At 42.7% G+C, this 19,121-nt stretch overlaps 1 protein-coding gene across 1 annotated transcript in view; it reads left to right on the forward strand.

Moving 5' to 3' along the window:
- Positions 1-15,899: 15,899 nt before the first annotated feature.
- The window catches only part of LOC127652731 (trinucleotide repeat-containing gene 6C protein-like), an 84,114-nt gene continuing 80,892 nt past the window's right edge, over positions 15,900-19,121 (forward strand). Inside the window, exon 1 of the mRNA XM_052139060.1 lies at positions 15,900-16,226. The gene's annotated coding sequence lies outside the window, so the exon portion shown is untranslated. The remainder of the gene's footprint in view (positions 16,227-19,121) is intronic.

Consider the following 19,121-nt stretch of genomic DNA (forward strand, 5'->3'; position numbering starts at 1 on the left):
TATTCATTTTCAACCTGTCTTTCTGGATTTCGGTAGGTTGTAAATGTGAAGGTGGCTTGTGAATGTTTTGGGGAGCACAGGATCAGAGTAGCAATGGCCATTGTTTTCTGCCTGTTCCATTTTCTTCCCATCATGGTCAGTCATGCTATTGTGGTCCTTTTGTCAGCTCATTAATATATGCTTCTGCTCTCCTGCTAGCCTTCCCCAATCTCCTTCCTTCCCTCCACCCCCCACCCCCCATTCCAGAAGTCAAGGCTGGACAATTTTACCTTTGGTTTTTCAAATGTGAAAACAGATTCATATCACCACTCCCCCATCCTCCAGTTCCATTTTCCCCAGCCATTGGCAGTAAAGAGAGATACTGAGTGTGTCCAATTCTTTGCCCGGCAGAGAAGTTTAATGCATTTGGTGTCACTCTGCAGTGTGGCATGTGCGATTGCTTGGCCTGCTGTCTGTGACACAGGGGAATGCTTTTGAATGGCAGACATCTGTAATAGGACTGCAGAGAACACACAGGGTCTGAGAACAATACCGAATACCATATGGAAACTGCTAATGAAGTCGCCTGAAAAGCTTGTTTTCATTCAAATTGCTGTCAGACTGCATTAGTCAGATATCGTTTCCACAGCACTCATATATTACCAAATTTGTGGTTCTTTTTGCATGCTTACATTTCAATGCCTCTGTGTTGTTGTTTTTTTTTTTTCATGAATCTAACCTACACAGTATTTGACGACCAATATGGATTTTTTTTAATGGCCAATACCAATGCTGATAGAGCAGGGTGGCCAGTGGCTGATATATAAATAATTTAATAAAGGAAAAAAAAAAAATTGCTTTAATAAAACCCCACATATTTCAAATGATATTTGGTATACTCAAAATGGTAACACTTTATAATAACAGTACATGTATGAATACTTGAATTAATAGTTATTTCTGCATAAATTAATGAGTTAAGGAATGGACTAATCAGGAACTAATGAATAGCTAGCATTAACTACAACATAATTCATATGAATTCATGCATTAATAACGGTCAACTTAATTACATGCAAGTACATGTTTTATATTTAATGCATTAATTAACATTAGGGAATAAACTAAATCAAACAGGCTTTATAAGAAATAACGTGAAGCACTTCACCCTTGAATTAAATGTGCATAATTTAGTATGGTCATAATTTAAAAAAATGTTTTAACATTTGATGTCTTCAGTTTCACCACAAACATCAGTGGATGACTACGGATTATTCTGCATTATTTGCCCAGATCATCCTTATCAAATAATGAACATATTAAACTGATAGTTCTCCCATCATTTACTCACCCTCATGCCATTCCAGAGGTGTAAGACTTTGTTTCGTCAGCAGAGCACAAACAAAGCTTTTTATAAGAATCTCAGCTCTGTAGGTCCATACAATGCAAGTGAATGGGGACCAAATTTCTGAAGTTCCAAAAAGCACATAAAACAGCACAAAAGTAATCTGTATGACTCCAGTGGTTTAATCCATGTCTTCTAAAGTGATGTAATAAGTTTTGGATGAGAATAAACCAAAATGTAACTCATTTTTCACTGTACGTCTTGCCATTGCAGTCTCAAGGCACAATCATGATTTGAAGCTCGATTACACTTTCTAGTGCTTGACGCATGAGCAGAGTGCTAGATGGTGAAAGAAAGTGTAATCGAGTTTGAAAACTTAATGGCCAAGGAAATTTACTGCAAAAAAGGAGTTACATTTTGGTCTGATCTCACCGAAAAGAAATAGGACAGCTTCAGAAGACATTGATTATACCACTAGAGTTGTCTGAATTACTAAACTGCTGCATTTATGTACTTTTTTGAGCTTCAAAGTTTTGGTCACAATTCACCATTTTATGGACCTACAGAACTGAGATATTCTTCTAAAAATCTATGTGTTCTGCAGAAGAAATGAGAGTCATTCACATCTTGAATGCATGAGGGTAAGTAAATGATGAGAGAATTTAAAATTTTTGGTGAACATTTCCTTTCATGATTGCCATCAATAATTATTCTTAATAATACTAATGGATCTCAACCCCTTCTGTGTGATTCTCCATTCCTTTCCCTTCATACTCACCCTATCAATGTAGGTCCTACGACTCTGTTCACTCGTCATCCACACGTAGACCATGTCCACATCTCAGCTTTTACCTCATGACAAAAAAATCAAATGATGCTAAACAATATACGATTTAACTGGGATGAATACTAGTGTAGTACATGTCTAGTTGATAGGAACTTTACAATGATGTGCCACACCTAGTAAAGTCATGGCATGATGCTGCATTAACAAATCAGTTAATAGACATGAACCAGTGAATTCAAGACCAAGACTTTTTTTAAAGATCTACTTATATGAAAATACAAATCCAACAGCATATATGACATTAAAAACACAAAATGTAAAGGGTAAAACACTTTTATTGTGGAAAAAATAACAATACTGAAATACAAGTGTCAATCATCCACCAAGATTTAAATGATTGAAATCTCTTTTAAAATACATACAGACTCAATAGAAAAACCAAACATACATTTAAAGACATACAAGATATTTCTAAATGATTTATAAGGCGTGTTTTATCTCTCTCTATTGCTCCTGATTTCCAATCGGAAATGCTAAAAATGCTAATGTTGGGGTAGTCACGTGACGCTACGTTAGGATCGGATGTGTGGACGGTGAGCTCTGCGCACTTTGCTAGTTTTAACACTTTTAATGACATAAACTGGTGAGATTTGATACACTCTGTTCCATAACTGTTCTAGGAGGAAAATTTGTCAAAGAATTCAAAATCCTCAGGCTCTCGAGACATTAAAAGACACTTACGTGCTCAAGCTGACACCCCCGAGCAGACCCCGAGCCAGGGAGTCGATTTGGTTGCAGAGATATGGGAAATGTAGCGAGAGACGTTGAACATGTCGGCATAGCTGATGAAGGTCATTGATGACTTGGAGGAGTGATACGTCGATCGAGCACTGCCATTGAGACTAAATTCTCTGAGGCGGTTACAAGGGTGGGGGATGTCAAGAAACTTTTATTATTATGCATTCGGTCTCAGACATTTGGCTCATTGGTCGCTTCCACCTGAGAGAGCCCCTCCCTGGTTTTGTGTTGAACATGAAGTTCTTGCCCCTATTTTGCCATTGCAAAACCTTTCTATCAAACTAACCAGAGAAGTTAAATTAAACCCTGTTATCTCGCATTTGCACTGGAAAAAAGTGTCCAGAGTTTTTAATTCGGATATTTATCTAAATGTTGCCTCGAGATTATGGATGAACCCCAAATTATTTATTAATAAGTCCCCTTTCTGCTGGTCAGAGTGGATTGTGAGGGAATCCCCTTATCACAAGTTGGATAGACGTAATTGTGACAATGAATTATAAAGGTTAGTTCTTAGAAAAGGTCCTGCGTCATTTGCAGATGCCACTTTGATTTGATGTTTTCTCATCAAATGCAATATAATTCATACATTTTAAATGTGGCTTAAAATTCCAAGTACTTTTGGGGGCCATTGTATCATTCGATCACTTGACAGGATGATTTTACTGCATGCAGCTGCAGTTGTGTGTGTGTATATGTGTGGTTTAACCCATCTCTCATTCTGTCTTTGTCCTTCAATCCCCCACAATACAGTTAAGCCAGAACACATTGCATTAAAGCAATTTTGATTACATTGGAGATTGGTGCTGGAGGGAGCCCGGTGGCCGGCAGAAAAGAGTGAGCTATGCTGCTGTTACCTGAGTGGGCTGTGGCTTGCTGCATGGTGCAGAAGCTCAATTCCACTACTCTGTTCCTATGACCTTGGGGGTCATTAAGCGGACAGATGCATTCATCAATGTGGCACTGGGAATGGGGGAAGGGGAAAAGGGAATCTGTAGGCATGAAACTGTGGCATGCTCATTAACAACGTCTACACACAGCACTCTGCTTCACTCTCAGCTGTGATAATGTGTGTTTGTACAGGGCTAGTTGTGGGGCTAGCCTAGTATATCCTTTGTTAACAGCAATTGTGTTTTTATGTCATATAGTTTTATGGATTCATTCATCTATATTCACCACTAATTTTTAAAATAGATCTGCGGAAGCAGCAAATCAATTGGACTGACCAAATTTAGATATGTAGCGATTTCTACCACAGCATTTTAAACAAACACCTTTTTTACCCATAATAATAAGGCAAACTTAATTTTCAAAGATACACAAGTTGTATATAAAATCAACAAAATCTGTTTGAATGGGCATATTTTTGCTGTCTAATTTTTTTTTATTGTATCATCTTCACCCCCCCCACCCCCCCACCCCCCTTTTGGGTATGGGCTGACTTGGACATGGCATCCTGTGCTGAATATGAATCACACTCTGGCCCTGCATGCACTTACATTGCAACGATACTTGCCTTTGCATTTCCAAGAACTCAACTTTTGGTGTACGTAATAACAACTGAACATAGAATGGGGGATTATGTGATCAAAATAAGCAACTGTTCCCATTGCTGGGTTAAAGCTCCATCAACATTTAATGTATCAGAGTGTAACATGTGTTCAAAGATACTCTCTTCCACTGTCTATCTTTGTTTCAAGTGCTGTCGTGGTTAATCTTTACTGTCTTTGTACACTGTTTCTTTGCTTAAAGCCTGAAAGCTTGAGCTGATTGTAGTCAACATGCTCTTATGGCAGGCTCCAATCTCTTGAGACTTGAGACTCTACATGTATGTGAAGTATCCCTTGACACATCCTGGTATTCTGTCCACATGGATGTATCATAAAGCATGACAGCTGTTAAAACTGCTCATTTCAATGCACGGCTGAGGTCTTTTCTCTATCATGAGCTATTGGCCTGGTCTCTTCATCATTTTATTGACACGTAGCCGGGGGGTTTGCTTTTGCCACTCAGAGTCTGGGGGCAGATTTAATTGGGTTATGATGAACAGATTTGTTTTGAGTGCTGACGTAACATCTGCTATTAAAGAAACGATGCATTATATGACTGTATTAAGTGAAATATGATTTTTTTTAGAGTGTTTGAGGTATTGTTATTTGGTATCTTCCAAGAGGGAGTCAAGACACAAATTAAAAAATGTACATAAGATAAAGATCCAACATAAAATTAGGGGTAAATTTAGGGGTGTGCCATGAAGCAATTATCTGTATTTGCATCTGTATCTGTTCATATGACAAAATGATCTGTCTCTGTATTTGAATAGAAACAGGTGTGGGCGGGGCTTATACTGGAAGTGCTTCAAAACTAAATGAAATGCCTATTTTTAAGCGTTACTCTTACATTTATAGTTTCTATTAATAAAATATGCCTTGTATATGCCTTTTCATAATAAAATCCTAATAATAAAATTATTATTATTATTATTGTTGTTATTATACAGTTATTTAATTAATATTATTTATTCTTTATTTTCTTACCAGATGAAGCTGAATTTGTAGGCTAAGTTAACTCTGTAAAATGTTGTGGTTTCTCCTGGTATTTCAGATATTAATATCTGCATGAAACAGAATTTTCGTTTGTCTGTACATGTATAACAACATTATTCTAGAGGCAGGAGGTATCAATCGAATGTGAAATGTCAAGCACACATTTTTCAGTGAATAATAAATACAAATTCAAACATTAAATAAATTCAAATAAAATCAATATAGCCTTCAAACAGAAGAAATTGCATAAATCCTATTTAGAGAAATCCCATTAGACTATCTGGAATTTTTATGATTGGACACCATTAATTAGTTTAATAATAATAATAATAATAATAATAATAATGTTAAATTTATATATCACCTTACCAGAGTTCAAGAACACGTAATATTTTCAAATTTAATACAGTTTAAAGAAGAAGAAGAAATGTTTCAGTTTCTTCGTTTTAAATAAGGAGTAATATTTCTAATAGATGAACACTTTATGGAGTATTTAAACCCTCATTTGAACTTTTTTCGGAATAAAGTCTTAACCAGATAATTTTCTTAATTGCTGATGTGGATATAAATGTGGTTAACTTTAAAAGATGTATAGACAGGCTTCGACGTTAAATAACTTCAGGTCAGGAATTTAACTTTGCGCTCAGTTTTAGGCCATAAATAAATACATGAGAATCACGCTTGAATTGTGTGATACTTTAACATAGATAATTCAAGAAGTGGAAAGTGGAAATGATGTCGTATCTTAGTTACTGTTACACTTGACAAGCTCCAGATGCTGCCACACACAATTAACCAAGACCGAAAATGGAGTCAAGACCGTGCCCATCTGATCTGAAATCACAACCTGTGCATTTTCAGGTTTACACTTTAGAATTATTAGCTGCACAGATTCATAAATTCATATTAATTTTGGATATGTTTATTTAAACTGTCGCTTTATCCTTAGGATAATTAGTCATACAAATATTTTTTATATTATTCAGATGAATCCGTTTCATTATTCGTACCTTTCCAAATAAGGTATTCGGGTTCGGGCACATCTCTAGTGCAAATGCCCTAATATTCTTTAACTATAAATATTTAAACTTTAAAATATTTTTTATATTTAGTAATATCTAACTAAATTGTCCAGTCAACTTAACATATTAAGTTGTGATATTAACATGTACTTAAGTTGATTTAACAAGTGTATTTGTCATTTCAACTCGCTTAACAAAGTTGTCTGAAAAAACACAGATTTGCCAGCCCTCAGCATGCATTACAGCATTAATAAATAATGAGGTTAGTGTTGTTGGCTTATTTATTTTTTTGCTATTTGTAATTCTATTGTTGTTTTTGCCATCACTGTTGATTAATAGTTGTGTGGTGGTGTAAAAAACAAATCTTTTATTGAATAATGTTTGTTGAGTATCACCATTACTGAAGTTTGTGTGTCAAGTATTGAGATCTACAATATGCAAATTAAAGATTGTTCATGTAGCTTGTGCCTCAAGATAGGACCATACAGCAGTGCAAAACTTGCAGGGTTACTTGACAATTAAAGTAAGGTTTATTGGACACTAACTCTACAGCGGCTGGCCTTTCAGTTCAGTAAACTAATGTGAAGTTGTTATAACTACATGATATTTAAGTTCAGCTAACTAAATTGAAGTTTACACAACTACATTCAATCAGTTTGGATTACTTTTTGTTCTGAGAGGAAAAACTCATACAATTAAGTCAGTAAAAAAAACAAAGCATGTAAATTTCAAAAGGTTAGACACACTTCACTGACTTTTTAAACCTGTTGATCTAAAGGCTCAACATTAAAAGCTTGAAATTAGTTCTGTAGCCAAATATAAATATAAATACCCAGTGTGCTGAGCTGTAATGTAGGCAAAAGGTGGCTACTTTGAATAATCTAAAATACAAGTTTTTATGTTTTTAACATTTAGTGGTCACTATATATTTCCAATATTTTTGTGTTATAGTTTTGATGACTGTACTATACTTTTATTATAAATTGATTCTAAAATATGGAGAACAATACAAATAAAGAACGAGTAGATGCATCCAACATTTTGATGGTAGTGCTATAAATATTTGTACAGCCCAATATTAATGTAAAATTGAGCTATAAAAGTAGGTCTGCTCAGATGTATTAGAGGAAGATCTGATTGTCTGTGTGGGCTTCTTATCAAAACTATTATTGTGACTCATTCACAGGTTTCCAGTGAAAGTAAAGCGCACAGGCTGCTTGTAGTTAATTGCTCATTTGAATCTATAAAGGCAGCCAATTATGGTTACGTGTGCTGTAAATCTGATTAACCTCTCTGCACTGCTCCACAAATACCATGGAGACCACAAGAGTTTAATGCTTATTCATTAAGCGTGTGTGTATGGCAACATAAAGGCAACTAGAGCTAATATATTGAAAATAAACATAATTATACAAGCTGCATTGCTGGATTCTTTGTTTCATTGCACAAGCAATGTTAGATGAACATATATGGGCAGACCGGGGAAGAATCTAGATACTAGATGCACTGAACCTGGGTGAGCCTCTATGTTGCCCGCTCTGCAACTCTGTGATGCTGCTCTTGTGCTGAAGAGGTGACGCTGTGAATAATGGGTCTGGACTATCGCGACTAGCAAGATTAATTGCCATCAGCCGTGATTAGCCCTCCCTGCCAAGCCGAGATTTTATGCCTCTATACATACTTCATCATTAAACATACTCAGTAATCACATTTTTTCCAATGTCACCGCATTACATATCTCAGCTGTAATCCATATGCAGATGACATTAGGGCGGATTGTTATTTAATTGGCCCCTTGAAGGTCTGTCAGCACGTCTTTATCAGCGAGCCGTTGTCTTTTAACTACCTAAAGCGACTCAGCCATCCCTTCATTTTCATCTGGCCAACAGAAGTGGTCTGGCTGTCATTGGTGAATGAATGCTAATGAGGGTGAGAGAAATGCGTCTTTAGTGAGATTGGGTTTTGGCTCATTGCTCAGCAAAATGTTTGGCCAGCTCTCTGATCATATTTGTCTTCTTCATTCCATGCTGGGATAAGGCTGTAAGCAGGACAGTGGGGGATCAGTGCTGAAATGTGAAATGCCCCCAGTTTTGCTGTAATAGAAGTTATTGACCATACTTGCATGCCCAAATAGTCTTTTTATATGCCTTTTAGTTTCAAGAGTAATTGCCTTTGGAAGGTTATGCATGATAATACTGATGATGTGACCTAAAACGTTTGCGGGGTTTGCGGGATTGTCTGTGGTAGAATTTCTTTTGACACAGAAGGAAAACTAAAATTGTCAATAATTTACAAAGGTCCAGATTTAAAGCCCTGGATTCTATTTTACATTTGCCCTTTTACCATATATTTTATTATATTTTTAACAGTGGTTAGCTAGACCATGGTAACCACAGGTAAAACCAAGGATGGATTGTCACTACCCTGGTTAGATGTAAAATTATTTTTTAATACAAATTGAAAACTATAAATACATATTTATGAAATTCCCTCACACCACAAATATAGCCTATTATAAATCTAATAGCAGTAATATGATTATATTTCTCATGAATATATTTCTGCCTAAAATACTATACTAAATACATGGTAATTCTTTAAAGGGCGCTGATGTGTGTAAAGTCTTATTTAGGCTATATCTGTGCTCCTGTTCATCCAGTCAGTGGTGTTCAGTATATCAGGCTGTTTAATATGAATTTACATACGTTTCTCACCAAGAATTTTCATAAAGGTTTGCACCAGAGAATTCTGTGCTGAAGTCAAATAGTTCCCCTTCTGTCGCTCTCTCCACATTGTGTCGGAGAAGCGACACTAGGGGTCTCTCTTGAGCGCCGATATCCACCTCTGATCTATGAAAAAAGGCCCCCGGACATACGGGTATTTAAGCGGCGCAAATACGGGAGTTCATTCAGAAAATTTCTTCGGAGCCGATGGTCTGTCTGCAGTTTGCTGCGAGTTTACACACCACTATAAACGTTCCTGTTTCCTCTGACGATCTGCATGCTGTTGGATCTTGACGGCGCACAACAGCGGCTTTCTCCTTCACATTGCACGGCGTGCATTGTTGCCCCAGAGCGCTTCGACAGCACAGACACACACACACACATTGTGTATTTAAAAGAGCAAATTCCTATTAAAAGAGTAATTTCTCTAAAAGAGCAAAACACAGCGTTGAGCGTCCTTTTCAGGACGCCGTCTTTTCAAGATGCCCTTCCGCCCCTGTGTTGTTCCTGGATGCGGTAGAGTGCTCTCCGCTTCAGACGGCCACAGGCGCTGTCTCGTGTGTTTGGGCCGCGATCACACCGAGGCAGCGTTTGTGGATGGTTCATGTTCTCACTGCGAGAACATGACCATGACCACGTTGCGGTCGCGGCTTGCTTTCAACAGAAAGCAAGACACCCCAGCTGCACCCCGCATTGCTCCTTCTTCCCACGGGATTGAGGACGATGCAGTTGGCGCTGGGGCGATTTGGGGGTGGCAGCGGGTGCAGTTTCGCCGGGTAGCCCCCCACGAACCTCCCGTTCCCCGACACACTCACTGGTCCCCGTCCACGCTCACGGCGATAGCGGCTCGCCTCACGGCCTGGCTGTCTATCCTCCCGAGCCCGAAGCAGATGAGCTCGCCGCTGCATCGGAGAGTGTGATGTCTGATGCGAGGACTCCCCTGGACTGCCGCCTTCGGGCCAGACACTCAGATGTCTGACATGCTTTCCCGGGCCGCCGTGAGCGTGGGGTTGGATTGGAACCCTCCATCCTCCCCACAGCCTTCACGGTTGGATGACTGGTTCCTGGGGGCAGCGCGCCGTTCGCGGCCTTGCATCCCCCTGGTCCCGTTTTTCCCGGAGGTGCATGAAGAGCTGACATCTACGTGGAGAGCCCCGCTCTCCGCCCGTCTAGGTGCCACCCGCTCCACTCTCACCACCCTCGACGGCGGAGAGCGCCACGGATACGGGGCGATTCCCCAGGTCGATAGGGCAGTTGCGTACCATCTATGCCCCGGTAGCCCTACCTCCTGGCGTAGCCGCCCCGTACTCCCATCCAAGCCCTGTAGGACAACATCCTCGCTCAACGCGAAGGCCTACAGTGCGGCTGGACACGCTGCCTCCACCCTGCATGCGATGGCCCTCCTGCAAGTCCACCAGGCCAAAGCACTCAGAAACATGCACGGGGGTGGACCTGTTCCTGATGTGCTGCAGGAACTGTGCTCAGCGACCGACCTCGCCCTGAGAGCGACGAAGGCCACAGCGCAGGCACTCAGACAGGTGATGGCCACCCTAGTGGTCCAGGAACGCCATCTTTGGCTCAATCTGGTCGAGATGCGTGAGGCCGACAAGAACCGCCTCCTGGACGCACCTGTCTCTCAGATTGGCCTTTTCGGCGACACCCAACAGTTCTCCGCGGTGAAGAAGCAGACGGAGGCCATCTCTCAAGCATCATGCCCCGCCGCAGACCTGCCGCTACGGGCGCTGCCCCGTCTGCCCGCCGAGGGCGTCCCCCTGCGAAGAAACCAGCTTCTGCTCCGCCTCAACCCGGGCCCAGCTCTCAGCCCCAGTGTCAAGCACCCAGCAGGCAGCGCACGCCCCCTGTCTCACGAACCCCCTCTAGGACCCGGAAGGCTCCCAAGCGTTCCTGAGACAGCCGACCCAGAGCCGAAGACGTTAGCTCCGGAGGTGGTAAGACCGCTCCGTCCCCTGGTGGAGGGCCGGGAGGAGAATCCTTTGTTTTTTAAAAAGCATTTGCCACACCCCCTGACGGGGGCTGTGGTACCCACATTCTCAATAAGAGCTATTTCCTTTGCCTCTGGGTCACCAGAAAGGCGGCGGCCTACGATCAATCCTGGACCTGCGAGTTTTCAATCGGGCCTTGTTAAAACTCCCATTCAAAATGCTCATGCAGAGAAATATTCTCAATGACAGCACGTCTCACGAGCGAGCGTGCTCAGTTGGTGCTGGACTGCCTTGCTTCCTTCAAGCCAGGCACAGTGGTCCCTCTAAAACTTTTCCAGAGGCTCCTGGGGCATATGGCGTCCTCGCTGGCGGTCGGCCGCTGGGGTTGATGCATATGAGACCACTCCAGCACTGGCTCCAGACTCGAGTCCCGAGACAAGCATGGCACCACGGCAAGCATCGGGTAAGGATCACCCCGCCTGCCTCAAAACACTCCGACCCTGGACAGACCTCTGCTTTTCACGGGCAGGAGTGCCCCTGCAGCAGGTGTCCCGGCGTGTTCTGGTCACAACCGACGCCTCCGGTCCAGGTGGGGTGCCGTGTGCAGCAGAGCGCGCAGCAGCGGGCCGTTGGAAAGGGGCCCGCTGCGTTGGCACATCAATTGCCTGGAGTTGCTGACCGTCCTTCTTGCTCTCAGGAAGTTCCTCCCGTTAGTTCGGGACAAACATGTCCTCGTGAGATTGGACAGCACCATGGTGGTGGCGTACATAAATCGCCAAGGCGTGCGCTCCGCCACATGTCACAACTTCGCCGCCGTCTCCTCCTATGGAGCCAGCAGCGACTCAAGTAGCTGCGTGCCACTCAAATCCCGGCAAGCTCAGCGTCGTAGTGGACGCGCTATCACGACAACGCCTGCCCGGCGGGAGTGGAGGCTTCACCCCCAGTCGGTCCAGCTGATTTGGGAGCGGTTTGGCAAGGCCCAGGTAGACCTGTTTGCCTCCCAGGAAACCTCCCACTGCCCGATCTGGTACGCCCTAACAGAGGCTCCCCTCGGGACAGGCAGCTGGCACACAGCTGGCCCTCGGGGCTGCACAAGTATGCATTTCCCCAGTGAGCCTTCTTGCACCGGTGCTGTGCAAGGTCAGGGAGGACGAGGAGCAAGTCACGTTAGTGGCCCCCTACTGGCCCACTTCGGACTTGGTTCTCGGAACTCAGGCTTCTCGCGACAGCTCCTCCCTGGCGAATTCCCTGAGAAAGGACCTCCTCTCTCAGGGGCCGGGACACGCTCTGGCACCCGCGCCCAGACCTCTGGAACCTCCACGTCTGGTCCCTGGGCCGGGATGCAGAAGAGCTAGCCGGCTTACCGGCGACCGTTGTAAATACAATCAACCAAGCCAGAGCCCCTCTACCAGGCACCTTTACGCCCTAAAGTGGCATTTGTTACGCAGATTGGTGTTCTTCCCGAACTGAAGACCCGCAGAGATGCGTGATCGAGTCAGTGCTCCTGTTCCTACAGGAGAGGCTGGACAGGAGGCTGTCCCGTCCACCCTCAAGGTGTATGTTGCCGCCATTGCCGCCCACCCCGATCCTGTAGGCGGCAAGTCTTTGGGTAAGCACGACTTGATCCTCAGGTTCCTGAGAGCGCCGGAGGTTGAATCCCTCCCGGCCAGGCCTAGTTCCCTCCTGGGATCTCTCGGTAGTCTTGGCAGGACTCCAGAGACCTCCTTTCGAGCCGCTTGAATCAATTGGACTCAGGGCCCTCTCTCTTAAGACGGCCCTGCTGATCGCTCTCGCCTCTGGTCGGGGACCTGCAAGCGTTCTCTGTCAGCGACACTTGCCTGGAGTACGGTCCGGCAGATACGTCTGTGATCCTAAGACCGCGACCGGGCTATGTGCCCAAGGTTCCTACCACACCCTTCCGAGATCAGGTAGTGAACCTGCAAGCGCTGCCCCGGGAGGAGGCAGACCAAGCCCTTTCGTTGCTATGTCCAGTGCGCGCCCTGCGCATTTACCTGGACCGCACACAGAGCACCAGATGCTCTGAGCAGCTCTTTGTCTGCTTTGGGGGACGGCAGAAAGGGAATGCCATCTCCAAACAGAGGCTCGCCCACTGGGTTGTCGATGCCATCACACTGGCTTATCACACCCAGGCCATGCCCCTACCCTTGCGGGTCCCAGCTCACTCAACAAGGGGTGTTGCGTCCTCGTGGGCACTGGCCAAGGGCACCTCCCTAGCAGACATCTGTAGAGCCACGGGTTGGGCAACACCCAACACCTTCGCGAGGTTTTACAACCTCCGCATTGAGTCGGTTGCGTCTCGTGTTTTGTCAGGTCCGAGCCCGTAGAACTCGGTAACACGTAGACCGACCGGCTGGGTGGATTGCTTGCGCCCAGCGCCCTTTTCCTGACGTCAAGGTAAAGTAGTGCGCCTTCTTCCCAGGGCGCCCCACTCCGAGTCGGGACCCTGGTCGATTCCTCCCCGGCCCTCCGGGTCCGCGGTTCAGCGGAGGAACTTCGCCGACCCAAGCCACTCGCGGGTACCCTGATGGCTACCCTGTACTGGTATAGGTGCTCCACAGGTAAGGCCTCCTGCTCGGACTCCCCTGTGTGTAATTCCACGGTTCTGTCCCCTTACGAGCAGACCCCGTGTCTCCCTTAGGCAGTTACAGCTGCCCCGGTCGCCGTGCTGTAGCAACTCCCCCCTTTCGAGGCTGGATCTACCACCGCACCATACTTTCCACACGAGCCCTAAGACGGCCGTGTGACGTGTCTACCGCATTTCCTCCTTAAGAAAAAGGGCAGGTGTGGTCTCCGCAGGGTCTGGGTAAGACCCCCTTCCCTATATGCGTGTAAGGGCCCTGGCCGTGATTGCTCTATGCGAGAAACATAGAGAGAAAAGAGGCCCAGCCAGGCTGGCCCGTTCCCATGTTGGCAAACATCGCCTTGTTCTCCTCTCAGGGTAACTAGAAGGATTCTGATGTTCTTATGGGGCATTGGGGAAGGGTACGTGCAGCCAGGTACAGACGATGCGTGGCACTGGATGAAATCCCTGCCCGCCTCTGTATCGGCGGTTCACGTACACGGTTCGGCGCATGGCAAGATTGGAATGGGTCCCCTATTGTCGCTTCTCCGACACAACGTGTCGTCCCCTCCCTTGGGGAACGGAGGTTACATACGTAACCAAACGTTTCCGCGACACGCACCGTGCTTAACAGTGCTGTTCTTCTTCTTTCTTTTTAATGGCGGATCGTAAACCAACGTGTATAGGTGCATACTGCCACCTACTGTACCGCAGTGTGTAACATCAGGTTTTTACATACACATAAAAAAACAAACAAATGATATTTTATGATCTAATCCTGTATTTAGAAAATGAAAATGAGGGAACGCATTGCTGCGTTCCCTCATTTTCTCACTCATCCCTAAAATCTCTTCCAAAATCCAGCCTCATTCTAGTTAATATATCTTATCACGTAAGATGTTCCTCTCTGAATTATATTTACAACACCACATAATGACATGCCTAAAATTTTCTGAAATATTACAAAGATCACATGTTTGAGAGCTCGAGACCGGATCCACAAGAAAAAGCTAAATTCTGTGCTCGCATTGTGCTTCTCATTGGTCCTCGTGACGGTGTATTTATTAATCAACGTTTTGTGAACGCACCTGTCTGCACTCACGCTGCTTTGTCCTTTGAGCCATGCTGATCATTGGTCCAGGTAGCAGATAGCGCTGATTTGTTCCCCACCCCAACAGCTTGGACTCCATTCGAACACTGAAGATGGGTCTTAGTCCAAAAGTTATTCTTGGAGTGTAATAAATATAAAACATAAGGAATTAAAAAAAACAAAAAAACAAAAAACAATGAGAGAACAAAGCAGTACGTCTATGCCATTCCCGATCTGTCAGTAATAGATGAAAACATTGAAAATGGAATGCCTGTGTATATGGACTGTAATTTTCAGCTGATAAGTCTCATGCAATTAAAACATTTTGGGGGGTGAACTTTCCCTTTAAGAGATCGTTTTCAGATTGTTTCCAGTTGTTTGTTAAAATTGTGCCCCCTGCTGGTGCAAGAATGTCTACAATACAACAACGTGAGGCGAGGTAAAATGGATGCACTCACTTTTCTACAGGCATGCAGAACTCTCTAAAAACAACGATGTATTTAATGTGCATGTTTTAAAGTATTGCTGACAAAGCATTATTTGGCCTAATTAGACGAGATCACACACGAGGGGGCTGGCTGCACAATGTTGTTCGTCAGTATGTATGCGTGTTGTTGGGGGAGGGAGGTAGTACCTCAGTCCTCGTTGTCATAGCAACTATAAAAGGTTGAGCTATATTTTAACATAGGGGTTGGATTATTTGTCAGTGGAAGCCACGTGACATGTCGCTTGGGTACGGGGGCACTTCCTGTTTTACTCGACTGAGACTTGAGCCGCTGTTGTCAGTTTTAACAAAATGGCTGTTGGAGCGCCTCAGACGAAAGCCCAGTGAATGCTTCACGTCAGTGCATTATCATTTTACATGGATGCATTGGAATTTTCCTACTCGCTAAGCATCGGGACATTTGCTCGTTTGGACTCGTCTGCATGCATTTTAGCGAATTAAAAGCATGACAACATATTTCCCTTTACGCACTTTAAACATCCAAACATCGACTTTCTCGATGTGAAAACGTCATTCAAAAAAGCTCAAACTGCCCGTGTATGTGTGTTTGTGCGCGCGCGCGCTGTGTAGTTGCTCAAAAATCGCTGAAATGTCACAGCTGATCAACCTCAAGCTTTCTAGATGATGCGCAAAATCGTCGTTCAAAGTCCTTTTCTTTGTTTGCACTGACATTTTAAAAGAGATTTCGTCCTGGATAAATTCCACTGTCTTGCATATTGAGAGGTGAATTCATCAACTGGAAAGTCAAGCTCGCCATTGCGGCTCACTGCATGAGTGAGTGTCTTGACTGCGACTGAAGAAGAATATCTGATCAGTGTCAGTACGGGTATCGACAACATCCTCCTCCACCATGCAGCTCGCGCATCAGATTTGAACAGCAGACCGCAATTGCTCCGTGTGCAAAATAAAGGTAAGATGCGCAATTATTTAAAACGCTTAAAAATATCTCGGTGGGCGGGGTTGTGTTAATTTTTGTTTACAGTGTTAATGCGTCATTTTAGGATTCTCTTTTGTGCTATTTTGTTTCTGACAGCATTGACATTGAACGGGGTCACCGAATGAGACGAGATCACTCAAACTTATCGTGGTCCGTTTCTATGGTTGGCAAAGAATGCACATTTAATTACATGCGTCGCTCTTTTCTATTTTACCAGGGCTTTTCTGTTTTGCTGGCTAGAAATAGCTTGCGTGTGCAAGTGTTTATTCCCCAAACAGCTACTTTGCCTCGTTTTTTTATACAGATGCTAGATAACTTTCTATCCTTCACAGATTATGTTCGTATTTAAGATTGATACGAGCAGGTTGGATGTGGATAATGCATGGCAATGTGACCAACATATTATGCCTATTTTATTGCGCTTATTCCATGCTGGAGTTTGACAATTGCCACTCGAATTGTGTTGTGTAAATGCATGTGTCCAGTATTTGCAAGGAGTCATGTGCATCTTATAGTGCCTATGATGCTCAAAAATGTGCATCGACTTACTCGCTTGGTTTTGAGACATCCCTGGAATTTCCCTGGGCGCTTGACATTGATCCGATTGATATGGGGAGTCATGAATCAGTTCTGTCATAATATTGAGCCTTCGCCTTATCCAGGTCAATGAATGTCAGTGAAAGCACCACTATGGTGTCTTTTTGCGCGATTTCGATTTTCGAAATGTCACACATTGTTCATGCACCTTATGCTCGAGGCTCTTGCTGCAGGCACAATCGTTCACATGTCGGAAAGGTTCAGATTCCCCAAACCAAACACAACGGAAGGATTACAGTTTATAATAACGATTGGTCTTTATCAACGGAAAATGAGACTTTAAAGAGTTTATTTGGTTTTGTTTACTATAATTAAAGCTTACTAAGTTAATAGTTTCCGACAATTACCATACTACAATTATTGTTACTACTTTAAAACGATAAAAGTCAATACGATTAAGGGGCCGTTCACACCGAGCGTGTTCTTGTGCTAACAAAAATACCTAGACGCCACGAACGCAGATGTCTCGAGAAACGCTTTTTAAACAAAAAATAGATAGACGCGACGTCCTGTTTAAGCTTTTAGAATCCTCTGCCAGTATGTTTAATTGCTTTTATTGATGAAAGTGGTGACAACGTTCTCACAGTTTTATTGTATTAACAATAACTGTAGGAACTATGGTATTTTGATGGTTAGCCTACTATGGTATATTTTTGTTCTGAACTGAATAAAGCTGCTCGGCTATGCAGGATAATGCCAACACGCTTTCTGTCTGAGGACGGCACCAATGTCAAACTGTTCATGTGGTGCGTGCGGTTGCTAATTTGGCAGTGGTAGCTTTTGCTCCCTTTGCAGGGTCAGGGGCCCCCTGTCAGAGCAAGACCTTTGAAAGGGGCTGTGTTCTCCAGGAGTAAAATGGGTCAGACCAAAAGAGGCCACGTAATGTTCAGATTACCATAAAGCTTAGGTCACATTGTTCTTATGAAGCCTTACCAGCATTACTCTGGCTAGGGATTTGCACCATTTGGCTTCATATTTGGCAATTTTTAGCTGAGGTTATTGGCATGAAGTCAGTTTAGTTGACTTTGGTTTGCTATCCCTTCTGAAACTTCACCATAGTTCCTGCATAGTAATCAGGGTTGGGGAGTAACTGAATACATGTAACAGGATTATGTATTTAAAATACAAAATATAAGTAACTGTATTGCACTTGAGTTACAATTTAAATAGTTGTTAATTAGAATACAGTTACATTCAAAAAGTATTTTGATTACTGAATAGATTAATTTGCATTTTATTGTCACTTGTTTAATTTAATATTTAGTGCTTTCAGATGGAAAACATTTATTCATATAAAATCCAAATGTGCGATCCAAAGTGCATTTGAACAGCAGTGAAACACTTTCTTATGTGTCACATTCATACAAGCAGACACAGTAAGTTTAGAGTAGAAGAAATAGGAATAAATCTTGTGTAAATTGTCAGCTTTATGTTAGACATTTCTAGACATTTTACATGCATGTTACCAGACATGATCATATTTTTTTATCAAGAAAATTCTCACTGGATCATAATTCGTTTTTTGCTAGTAAGACCTTTGATATTAGGGCAAAATTCATATTCTTGATAATAATTATTGTATTGTTTTCCTGTAAAAATAAAAAATCAATTTGATTGATCTTGTTTTAGAAATAACACTGCATAAGATGTTTATTTTTCATCAAAACAAGTGTAAAAATCTACCAGTGCTGAAGAAGTAATCCAAAGTATTTAGAATATGTTACTGACCTTGAGTAATATAACGGAATACATTACAAATGACATTTTACAGCATGTATTCTGTAATCTGTAGTGGAATACATTTCAAAAGTAACCCTCCAAACCTGCCGCTTAACTGCCACAACCATCGGCTTAACTGTGGCATTTTGTGTAAGACAATAATAACCAAAGATAAAACCATGGTTGGCTCCTCATTTACATTGTTGGATCAACTGATCTGGTTTCAATAAAGCAAACTATGTTACATGTTAAACATTTTTAAGTATTAACAACACTTTTAGAAAGTATAGCCTAGCTGGTTTTTGCCATTAAAATAACCATAGAAGCTGGCATGGCGTTAAGAAACGAACAAACAGACAGACAAAATATTGATTAGCTACCTTATCATATTAATCAATTTTCCTGATAAATTTAGCATGAATTTACTACTTTTAAATACCATAGTAACTACAGTGTTATAAGGAATTAATATTATATTGCTATAAAATAAATAGCGTAAAATGCAACAGTGGCTTATAGGTGTTTATATCTCAGTTTGTCTACATATCCCTT

Source organism: Xyrauchen texanus, chromosome 12 (genome assembly GCF_025860055.1).
Source record: "Xyrauchen texanus isolate HMW12.3.18 chromosome 12, RBS_HiC_50CHRs, whole genome shotgun sequence".
In the NCBI taxonomy this organism is placed as follows: Eukaryota; Metazoa; Chordata; class Actinopteri; order Cypriniformes; family Catostomidae; genus Xyrauchen; species Xyrauchen texanus.